General features: G+C 30.8%; 1 protein-coding gene across 1 annotated transcript in view; it reads right to left on the minus strand.

The window, feature by feature from the left end:
- LOC129965482 (rap guanine nucleotide exchange factor 4-like) overlaps positions 1-12883 on the minus strand; it is a 612559-nt gene that overhangs the window by 576501 nt on the left and 23175 nt on the right. The window lies entirely within an intron of this gene.

Genomic DNA, 12883 nt, shown 5'->3' on the forward strand with positions numbered 1-12883 from the left:
AATTCGATTGTAATACAGAACTCAGAGGTCATAAACATAAATTGTCAACAAGATAATGTGAAAATTAATGATAACTGTTTTGGGACCTATTTTTACGTTACATATTCTGAGCATTTTGGTCAAACTAAACCACTTCATTGAATGGAAATAATCATGCACTTCTACTCGGGGACCATTTGCATTTATTCAAGATTTCCTGAAACAAAGATGGAGTTTTCTTGGTGACGATTCGCAATGTCTCCGGACCAAATCCATACGCTTTTCGTTTAAAGAACATTTTGAACTGTTTCAACGAATAATTTGTCCACCTAGCTCAAAAACCATTGAACATATATAAGTATGATAGAAAGGTCAATTCGTTCACAAAATGCTGCACTGACAAGGCTTTCGTACTTTTGGCAACCGTAAAGGTGCAATATCTTCAACGGACATTCAACGACTTTTTGAAACAACATTAAGTCCAGTTGCTGTACCACGGGTCAGGAAATATCGCAAGATTTTTGACATTTCAGTATATAATATGAGGGCTTATCGGATTGAACACATTTTTATTTTCCAAATAAATATATTTTGATAACAGAGTCTTTACATTCTACTACCCACTTGCAAACGTATAAATTACCCACCGTGTTTTCCAGATTTTTATCCGTGTGATAACAAATAATGGAGAGAAGATTAAAATTGGGAAAAGGAACTCTCAAGTTCTTCTTATTCTATAGAATCAAGAATTTTTAGCGTTTTAATCTGAGTATAAAGTTGATTACCATAGTATGAAAACCTAATCAATGGTATAAAAAAATACAAAAAATTAATTCTATGACTAAGCACTGATCACAAAATCAAAATGTGTCTGCTAGAATTAGCATAATTCAAATTAATCAAGAATAAACTGTTTTTACGTTTTTATATATTTTGTTTGTGACGTCTAGTTGATGAAAAGTGAAGACATTCGATTAAAAGAAATTTCTAAAATTATTATGTTTCACGCGAACCTTTTACTTCCTCGCATATACACAGCAGACAAAAAGAAAATATTGTAATTGTTCAAAAATTCGAACCTCGAGATAGTGATGATTCTCAACGTTTTCAGGCATTCCCGAGTTCCGAAAATAATATTTTTAGAATTATCTTTGTCAGTATGTGAGGATGACTATTCAAAAACTGACTGAGCTAAAAAAACTTTTGGTGCTTAGCAGCAAATTTCTAGATTTTCATCAAATGTTGCAAGATATTTATCATGAAGTAAGGTGTTAATCCGGCTGCATTAAATCCCGATAAATAAAAAAAAAACCCGCAAAGAGTTAGATGTGTAAATAATATTTATCATCAGAATTTTAACTGAACTGAATGTGTCAACGGATAAATAGTCTGTTCATTTACACATTTTTCTTTGTGTATGCACAGTAACTCATCGCAGCAATAGATTAATGAAATCTTCCAAGATATTTGGTAACAAAAATGGAAATAGAAAATGCATCAAAAATACATACTCGCTACAAAATTCACTTCATTATTCTTTGGAACACAAACTGCAAATTGTGGTATGACCATACTCGGAAGTCTAAAAAACAGAGGAAGACTCTACTTGTGCTGTCACCCTTGCGCCTTTAGCAATGATGATAAAAATCTGAGTACTCGTGGTGTGGCATGACTGACACAATTTTCAACTTTTATTCAACAGTATACAAAAAATATAAGGAGACCACTCCCGTCAATTTCATTAACAGTTTACTACTAATTCTATTAATTTCACTACTATTAATCCTTATTATTATGCGCGTATTAAACGAATAATAAATTAATAAATGTCTAAACTTTAACGATACAATTCTTTTATTGCCCATGTGATTTTTACGATGGCCGGTGACCAAACAAAAAGATGCCATTCTTTGGATGCATAATAATAATACTTTTCAAAACCTGTAATAATATTTATTGTTAAGATCCCATTTATTGGTATTTTAAGCAGATACTTGAAAATGTTCGCCACTACATAAAATTTTAATGAAATTCCCATTTTTATGAGTGAAGCTGAGCTCTCAAGACCAATGCAAAGAATGGATTCAAAAAATCACGGAAATTTTTACAAAATTAACAAAATCTCCGGGAATGATAGCTTGATTAAAAATAAATCCCCATTAATCAAACTATAATAAATTACTTTTCGATGACGCAAGAGTCATTTTTTCAACTTGTTATTTAAAATCCTGGAAATCTGAACTCTTACATACAAAATATATATAATGTCGTTTTTTTCGTACTTCTCTCTATTTATACAAAGAATATTGATGCGAAGGCTTCTTTTCTTTATGAAGGCTAAACAGGCACATTATCCTTCAATAAATAACTAACGTGAAAGCTTGATATTTAAACTTTCATTTCTGCATCGATTTAAGTGTTTGAATACTGCTTGAAGAGGCTTTCAGATTTCAATTCATTTTGCGCTCTTGAATAGAACTTTTATTTCAAAAGAAATAATCTAGCAATTTTCACTGTCATTTTAATCGATGCGATTTATATTTCACTAAGAACAACATTTTAGGGGCCGAAACTGTTTTCTCTAAGGTTTATTTCAAGAAAGTTAAAATGATTCTTACTAAACTTTTATCGTTTCTCTTAAAAAAGATAAAAAGAATCATTTAATTTTCTTCAAACCCTCGTATAAAATTATTTTATTTCGTTTCAATCAAAACGCTTTCAATATTAAAATATTTTTAATGAATTTTGGGTTTAATTTAGTTATATTAACATCCCGTTTTTAAAGCAACACTAGGGCTATTTTGGGACGGCCCTCGTCATTTGAATCGCAGTCAGATGACGAGAACGACTCTTAAACTGACACACGCTCCCTCTCCAAACATTCATACCCCACCCACGAGAGGACGTTTGGCCCCTACGGATTTAACGTGCATCAGACCCTTACACGACGGTTCTTCGGTGGAATCGGGTCTCGAACCTGAACCCTCAAGTTCCGAGACCGAGCCTTATCATCTATGAATTTCGGATCATCACAAAGAAAACAAAAATTACCAATTATTGTTCGCTATACCGTGAAAATATATGCTTTTATTTAACTAGTTTAATGCTTGAAATACTGAAATTTTGCTATCGATTTTTATTCGATTCCTGGTACGCTAGAGTTTTAAAATTTTGCATACGCTTTGAACTTATCTGTTGTCGACAAAAATGCATCAATTTAAATGCTCTATGCTTTGTTACAATATAATCAATTGATTTAATTAAACTTTATACCCATAAGAGAGGCTTCGGTAGTAAATATGAAGGGAAAAATCGATTTCAAAATATCATAATATTTATGATAATGAATAAAGAGAGAAATGTAATAGAACAGTAAAAAAAAAAAAAAGAAGAAGAAAATAATTGAAATTTAAAAAAGCTTATCTCTTTTTAGTACATTAACAATTGTGCATTGTTAAAAAAATGTTTTAAAAAATTTGCTGCATCATACTGATATAAATATCTTTATATAAAGAAAACCGCATCATTTAAGATAACTGTTCGAAATGAACCTTTTGTTCCCGAACAGATACTTTTTGCACACTGCATTTACTTAACTTTTTAACATTAAAAAAAGATTTCAAAACAATAAGTGTTTTAAATTTCATTTAGTTTATTGCTTATTTTTTTCAAAATTAATATGGCAGTGCTATATTAATTTTAGATTACTGTGATTCTTCAGTTAATAGGAGGAAAGGATTCAGCTTTAATGTGACACAGATCACAAAATTCATACAGTGACAAATGCGAAATAGGGCATAGCAGTATAAGTAAAGACACTAAATAAACTTCCAGTAAGGCTTTGCGAAGTTTAATAATATCTCTGGTCCTTTCATTAACGTCATTATCAAATATAGAAATCTCGACTTGCATCGAGCAATTCAAAGAGGTTTTTATTTACGTTTAAAGTGTCTCACATCATTATATATATTATATATATAAAACGAAGCCTGAATTAAAACTAATTACGGAATCGCAAACTTCATATTTTATATACATTATTATATGCTGGATTGTAAAAAATTTCAATGATCTGAGGTCTGTAATTTTTGATATTTATTTATATTGATTCGTTATTTTTCCGCTCCATAGCAAGTTGGTGTTATTATTATTTTATTTCAGTAGGGTTTTTTTTTTTTTTTTTTTGTATTTGGTAAATATTTATTGAGCAAATTTTGTATTTAATATTGTATTTTTTTCAATTAGCGGATCACTCATTGCATCTGCAACGCACTATCCGTTTTAGCAATTGATTTTAATTCGAGTGTTGGTGCAGCGTTTAAGTTTATAGAATTCCTGGTCTTTATTGTTTACTTTTTAATATTACTATATATTTGAATCTGTAGTGCGTTACAGATGCAAAATATTTAAATAAGTTTTAGTATTTCTTATTTTTCCGAAGTGCATGAGATTTTCTTCGACAACTTTCATTAGTTCATCTGAGATATTTTCAACAGAATAACTGCCCGTCTAGATGTTTGTATTTTCTAGTGACACTGAATGTCTTCAAAATAACTCTGTGATACTGAAAAGTGGATACTTTCTAATATTGAAGCAAGTGAATCGCATTCGTATCTGTTTATCAAGTTCTTTTATTTCTGCCAAAAACTGAAAAGGACATGAAGCTATCTTCTGCCGATATTAATTAAAATCTTTCAGGGCTCCATATCAGAGAAATGTTATGCAAATTTCATTTCATTATTAAATTCGTTAAAGTTATGAATTCTATTTTAAAATGTTTCTCAAAAAGTTATGAAAATTTTCTACAGTGTTTGATTTGTGATATTACATTAATCAGGTTAGAGTCACTGTGACAGATAATTATTCATTGCGGACCAATCGTTTTTATTAAATTTATGAGAATATATTGGGTTCATTGCATTATTTAATGTCATTTCTGTTCTAATGCTTTATATGCTCATAAATTCTTTCACATATAGCATTCATTTTTATAATTAAGTTGATGCTTTCATTTTCTTATTAAAAATCCACTTTCACTACCACAATGAAAGCAAAAAATCTAGCTTCGTCCATTTTGCTGCAAATGAATTTCTTTATTTTGCAAGAAAATTATAGAAATATTGCCATACACTTTTTCTGCATAAATAATTTTTAAAAAATCTGAGTAATTGTTTATTTACTTACTAAATTTCAATTGCATATTATTTAGAGGGCTCATTGGCTTCTCTAAGCAACCGAGGTCTTCTTGTAGAAAGACCTCGAGAGTTCCAGTTCGAAATCCGACTTGGCAAAAATACCGCTATGCTAAAGTGTCCAGCACATATTAAAGACGTCACACTCAAATAAATGCGCTTCCTCCGATCAGCGGGAGCTTAAAAGCGTTGGCCCAAGTTTCGCCTTCTTCATCTGACGATGGCCCAAAATAATGAGGTCTTTCCCAGAATTTCCCCCGTTTTACTTTGAAGTGGGACGAAAATATAATAAAACTAAACAACTGCATTGTCACAGAAACAATACTAATAGCGGGCAATGCTTAGGATTTGATGTCATCATTTTGTTCACTTATTTCAATCATTTTGTAGGCATCACCTTTTCTATTAAGAAATTCTACAACATGCATTAAAAATAGATATTTAAAAGATTGCGATTAGCGCAAAAAAAGAGTCTCGGTGAATAAATGAATACAAATTCTGATTCGCTGCGCAACATCATAAAAAAAACGACGAAGGATGAAGTAAGAATAATAAAAAGAAAATCACTTTAATAGAACAAGAAAAATCCCATATAAAATCTAAGCAACCTTATTCAAAGTGAACCTTCATTCACCTTCTGATTTCGTAATACTCAAGAAACTAATGAGACACGGTCGGATCAATACCCATTTACGAAAATTACGAATCTTTCAAAGTGCGTTTCGTTGTCTTCTACGTGGAGAGACTCGGAGAGTTGGTCCGGTTCGCAGCAGGGGCATAATTTCAGTTTCATTAAAGAGTCGAGTATATTTCGATTTATCAGAACCAACAAACGCCCCAGCTGCTTTAACACAGGGTGATAAAGAGTGATGATAAGATTTTAATTAACCAAACTTAATCCATCTGGGACACCATTTATCAAAACACGCGGTCGGCAATGGTTGGCTACCTGTGCCCAGTCTGGTCTCCTAAATTAGAATTTAATGATTATGTCTCACATTTTGACGACAGGGTCCCGTCAGGCATTTATTTATACATTATGGCAAGACTACCTCCTCGGGCCATCCTAACTACAATGTACTTTATTAGTGATTATTTAATTTTAAATTATGCGTTAATTAAAATATTAGCAAGAGCAAAACTGTTTTATTGATCCTACATAGTAACCTACATAAGTATCGATACATTCGTTATTCACTTTTTTAGAATACAACTCAACATTTACAAATTTCTGGTATTGATTTTTTTCTTTCCTTTATTAGATTTCAAAGAACATTTTAAAGCTTCGCAAAAATTATTTTGGGACAAATATCTTAATTTTCACTTTGATTTGGTCAAATGATGAGGAAGATATCTGAAGCGGAGTCTCTTCTCTAAATTTCTACAGCACACCAGCAGCACAAGGCTTTTGATCTTCAACGAAAACGTTAAGGTGCATAAAGCTTACTTGCATGTCGGATGTTTGATATTGAATCTAGAACCAGAGAATCTTAAAGCATGGCCACCAAAGCATTGAAATTTATACATATTAAAGTTAATACGTATATACAATACAAAGAAAAAATTATTTATATTAAATTCATAGCTATGAATAAGTTTTTTTTTCACTACTCGAAAATAGGTAACTTTAATAGGTGCAATATTTTATCTCGTGCTTTCTTTCTAAACTTGTCAAAATGCAAGTTTAATTGTGAATTTTTTTAAACTAAACAGAATTTGTGTTTAAATGTATTATATTAGTTTGAATGAAATTGGATATGAAGTAATTTTGTGGTTGTGGTCTTGATAGGCATATCGTCACCACAACTTCAAAACATCATGGCATCATTATTATCGATCAAAAAATATTTTTAAAACCCATCAATGCAAAATATTTTTAACGCTATTTATTTTCCTATCAAGATCATTAACCAAATCCTAATAACAATTCACGCCCCTATTCTATCTAATGCAGTTCTTTGTTATTAACTATAATGAAGAAAGAGGTAATTAAAGTAGATAGATGATTCGGTGCAATTAGACAGTAGATGTAAATCAGATAGAGGCGTGATGCTGAAGATAACATATTAAAGATAGAATTAAATTTTCAGCAGAAATTTAAATTACTTTTTACTTAAACCGAGACCAAGAAACAACGCAAGTTGAATAGGAAAGCAAAAAGTAAAATAAATTGTAGAAACGTATTCAGAACTTATATAGTTTCAAAAGGGAATTTTCTCTAAACTTAGCTGCCATAGCATTCATTTTAGCTCACATAGGTTCTGAGTAGAGAAAATAAATCGCACAAAAATCACATTTAAAGCAATTTTGAATTTAAATGATTAGAAAATAATTCATTTTTAGCATGAGTATGTTAGAAAAATTTGTTTGTTAAATACAAATATTTCTAATATTTACCATATAGGCAACGCAAAACTCAAGTAACTCTCACTATTGGGAATTTGACGAAGAAACTAAATTGCTTTCATTTTTCTTAGTAGATTAGAAGAGTCGGGAGGATTTTTCTTCAACTGCATGTCAAGTTTTTAATTCTATTTTGTCTTATTATCTCTCATATAACTATCACACGTGAAATGGTGAAATGAAGTAAAGCTGTCCGTTAAGTTATTAGAGCAGTGACCGATTAGTTCAATATCAATCCTTTTACAGCATTTATGCCTGCCGTAAACAAAGTTGAAAATTCCACTTTTATGGGACTACTCATAAGTAAAAAAAATGAAAATCGATTTTTATATCGTTACATTAATATATTTATTTTTATTTATACAGAAACTTAATTTACTTTCTTGCTTAAATATAGAAATAATTTAAAGATGCCAATGTTTTGAAAAGGAGACCGTAGTTTCGAGAGTATTTTAAAATCTAGCTTTGGTTCAAACGACGTTACAATGAAATAATGAAGATATATGCATGACTGAATATCTGCTCAGGTTTTACACATTTTTTGTATTGCATGAAACGCATCATGCATTTTTGACCTTTTCAGCACCGGTTGTACATCAATGGAATAATCTGATTTTAATAATCGGCAGATATCATCATTTTCTCTCTAAATTAAACATCAACATTCTAGCATGCTTTTGAATTTCAAAATTAGCTGGCTGCAAAAGAATAGTGAATGAATTATTTTAATTCATTTGTCTAGATAAATAATTTTAAGCGTAAAAAAATTCTGAATTATTTTGAATTATCTAATTCCTTGAGAAACAAATTATAATTTAGACTGAAATGAAATCAGTAGAATAAATCTGATGGTAGATGGAAAAAATTAGCAAAATCCGTTACTTATTCAATTACTTTTAGGCTATGAAACGTTTAATATGGATTGCATTTTTAAAAATCTACAATCTGTTGTTTGATATGGCTGAAAGACATAAGTTTTATTCAATGAGTCCACTACAAATTATTGAGATGCAAATTAAAAAATGTGTTATTTCGATATGAAAGATGAAGTAAAGATCCTACTTCGGAAGTATTGTCCAAACAAGATCATTTTTATCTTAATTTTAACACAGGCGAAAACATGCGGTTAAATTTTAATTGTTGAATTTTAATTTCATCATAACATTGCTTCAGATTGAAACCGAAATAAATTTTTTTAAAAATGCATATTAAAAATAAAGGAAAAAAATGTGTGGAAATAAAATTTATAACAGAAAAAAAGAAAAAAATTTGAATTTTAAGGTAGTACTAAAGCTATTTTTGTGAGATAATAGTTTTGGAAGATATGGACATCCGTTTTTATAAGCAAGTCATAGCGACTATCCATCTTGTGACGGTTAACCCTATTTTCGTGCTTCATTTCGAAACTTTGTTGATGCTGGTTTCTGATTCTTAATAATATTTGGCAGATCCATTTATAAATTAAGCGAAAAGAAGGAGAGCTATAAAAACGTTCGATAAAGCAGTCTGAAGCGTTTGTATGACACCTTGTTCATATCTGACTATTACATCCGATAATAAGTAATAAGAGCGATTTCTATACTACGTACATTGGCATTTAATGCATATACATTCTGGCATCGTATCTTTTATTTCTTGCATAGCGCATGCATGAATGCTAAAAGATTTGATGAATTTCAAATTAAATGAATATCTTGTGAGCACACATTTACTCCACTATCACCTTTGGTTGATAAGTTAATTGTAAAAAAATGGAATTTTTCAAACTATTTCGCAGTCAAAAATGTAAACATAAAAACTATAAATTACTAATAAATATCAAACTTCCTGTTTTGAGGCTTTTGTTCTCTCTTTTCGACACCATTCTCACAAAATTAAATTAAACTTTAAAAGTAAAGAATGCTTTTAGATTATTATTATCAGACACGCCAGTCAAATGTAAATTTAAAGTATTCGTTTCTTCCAGACGTAGTGAAATGCTTCATAGTTAATATCCACTCTTTCGAGGCAAGTGATTAATCAAACTGCGCTAACAGAGAGACTTCGATGTGTTATTAAACACTTTAATCTTAAAATTTTCTCAACTTTCCGGAAGTCATTAATTAGGTTTCATTCAGCAAACTCCATTCCATAGAAAAGAGTTGTCAGAGACACGACTTCCGAGTCCCGACATTCTCACTTTGGGTCAATATGAGAAGTCCGATAAATCCACTGGCTTTAAAAAAGTCGAAAACTAAGCTGCTTTTCGTACTTTAGCAACTTTTTTGCCGCAATTTAACTTCATAAATAATAATTGTTTTTAAATATGCGATTCATGAAAATTGGAGGGAATGTCAACACAGACTTCTCGATGTTGAAAGATATTTCTGTATAAAAAAATAAACACTTTACTTTAAAAATCTAATAAAATTTCTGGTTATATTCTTATATCCTTTAACAAAATCTACATGAGACTAACTGAAATATTTTGCAAAATCGGGCTTGATAGTATCATTTATAAAGTTTTATCGCACTTAGAACATTTTTTTAAAAAAAGAAAGGGGTTTTTTTTTTTGCTACTATGCGAAAGTATGAAATATAATATATTGCGAATATATTGTGCGGAGTTTAAAAATATCCCCGACCCCTTTTATTTGCTGTCATTATCGGATGGGCAAATATCAGCTTCTATTTTAGCATCAAGCAATTTAGAAAGGTTTCCATTTACGTTTAAAATAACTGATTTATTTGTATGTGTATTAAGCTAAGCGTGAATAAAGTTTCGTTATGTGTTTATAAATTTCACGTTTTAGTTACTTAAGTTTTTGCTGGATTGTAACAAAAAGTCAATGAGCTGAAGCCTACAGATTTTTGGCATTTTATATTTTTGACAGTTCATTATATTCTCCCTTTGCAAACCAATTGAAGTTATTGCTAATATTTTCTTTCAGTCTTTTCCTTCTTTTGTGTTTGGCTTTGCATTTTTTTTTCTATTAGTAGACTACTATTTGTTTCAATCTGATTTTAGGTATTAGTTTTGATTTGAGTATTCGTGAATTTCTTTAAGTCTTCCAGCCTCTCTTTGCTTACTTTTGACTTTACTCTATATTTACATCTAAATTGCGTTGCAAATAGTCTTATTTCTAAAACTCTCTGCCAATATGAATGAGATTTTCTATTATAGTTTTCGTAAAATAACTTGCAACAATCAGATCCGAGATATCTCGAATGGCATAATAGCCTGTCTAGACAGACAAGTCTTCGCATATGAAATTTAAAAAATAAGCCAGTTGTTATATCAAAATAGAATTCAATTACGTGATGAAAAAAAAATTCTTGCAAGAATTTGAAAAAAACCTGGGTAGATTTCTACTACTGCTTTTCCTTTCATTTTACATAATCAACCAATCAGTGCTCTCTCCTTGACTTTCTCTGTTATACGTCAGAACGTTTCCATAAAGTTTCTGCCAGTAATGAAACAGATCGAGAACATTTTAAACCTCTTACTGCAAACTACTGCATTTCTATTAATTTTACATAATTAACCAATAACAACGTTCTTCTCTCGAGTTTTTCTTTTTTATATAATAGAATGTTTTCCGTTAAGTTTCTGCCAGTAATGAAAAAGATCGGGAAACTTTTGGACCTCTTACTGCGAACTACTGTTTTTCCATTAATTTTTCATAGCTAAACAATGAGAGTTTTCTAATCCTCTACTTTCTCTTTTACACGACAATCTTTTTCGGTTAAGTTTCTGCCGATAATGAAAAAGATCGATAGTATTTTGGACCTCTTATTTCGAATTATTGCTATTCCTTTGATTTTTACATAATTAACCAGTAACAAAGTTCTTCCCTCAACTTTCTCTTTTATGTGATAGGAAATTTTCTGTTAAGTTTCAGCCAGTAAAGAACAAGATCGATAATATTTCAAACTTCTCGCCAACCGATTGAAATCAACATCTATTCATTTTTGTCAAGAGCGTATAATAAATTTCCAGTTATCTGCATTTCACTTATACAGATCACTACTTATCTAGATCGTTTTGATGTAATGAAACAGCGGAAGAGGACTGAATAAATCATTTTTGCATATTCCTATATAAACATGTTATCCCCCCCCTAGTAGCATAAAAACTGAGAACCTTGATTAGTTTATTTTCAGTTATATTAACGTCCCATTTTAAAGCAACACAAGGACTATTTTGAGATGGATTGTGTCATTTTGAACCTCAGCCAGATGACGAGGACGATACCTGAGCTAGCAATAAACCTGTCCAAGCTTCCACACCACACCAGTGGGAGGACGGTTGGCCCCAACGAACTTAATTTGCACCAGGCCCGCTTACAATTATTCTTAGGTGGAATTGGGTCTCGAACCTGAAACCCTCCAGTTCCGAAGACGAGATCTTATCATCAGGCCAGCGCAATCTTGTGGATCTTGAACAAGAATGTGAGCGCCACGAGAGCTCGGAATTTTATTTTCAGAATTCTGCATATGATAATTTTGTACTTCATAGTATAATAAAAAAGTCAAATATTATTTTGAATGTCTTGTTTTAGATCAAATGAAACTAAAATATGACTCATAATTACGTTTCTAGTAATGAAATATCACATAAATTTCATTGATCTAAATCGTTGTGTTTCTTAGGATCGCGTTTACATCTACATTGAAGAACAGATCAACAGTTTGTCAACCCACCGACTATTAAATTCCAAATTTGATATGGATCTACATTGGGTTAACAAATTTGATAAACTGTGTGCCAGATTTTATTTATCTGCTATTTACGTTTTGTAAGATCGTCTTCACTTGCACTTCTTCGACAGACAAACTTTATGTGATGATTTCGTTCGAAATTCAACAGAAATTTACAAATTTAGTGCAAAGAACTATCAAAGTTTATGCATCCGATCCAAAAATTTTAAAACTACCGTGTTCAAGACAGAGAAATAATTTCAAAAATGTAATTTTCGGACTGAGAGAGATTTGAAATGTGGACATTCTCGTTTCTTCGTCAAAATATCGAAGTCGAATGTGTTGACAATTAAAATAAATTTGATTTTTGTACTTCGTATAAGTAAAGTATACGAAACAAAAAAAAATCAATAGATATTTTCAAAAAAAAATTTTTTTCTTTTAAACTGCTTCTATCTGAGTATGTTTCAATCGGATTAAGTGAAAAGATTCAAGTTTGAAAAATATTCCTGATTATTTCTGTATCTTATGAAATTGTTGCATTGATGGGGGGGGGGGGAGAGCCACGCTCCCAGAATTCGCATAACGCACTATTACTCTCGAGATCATGAAAATGGGAACTCTTTTCT

Source organism: Argiope bruennichi, chromosome 4 (genome assembly GCF_947563725.1).
Source record: "Argiope bruennichi chromosome 4, qqArgBrue1.1, whole genome shotgun sequence".
Taxonomy (NCBI): domain Eukaryota; kingdom Metazoa; phylum Arthropoda; class Arachnida; order Araneae; family Araneidae; genus Argiope; species Argiope bruennichi.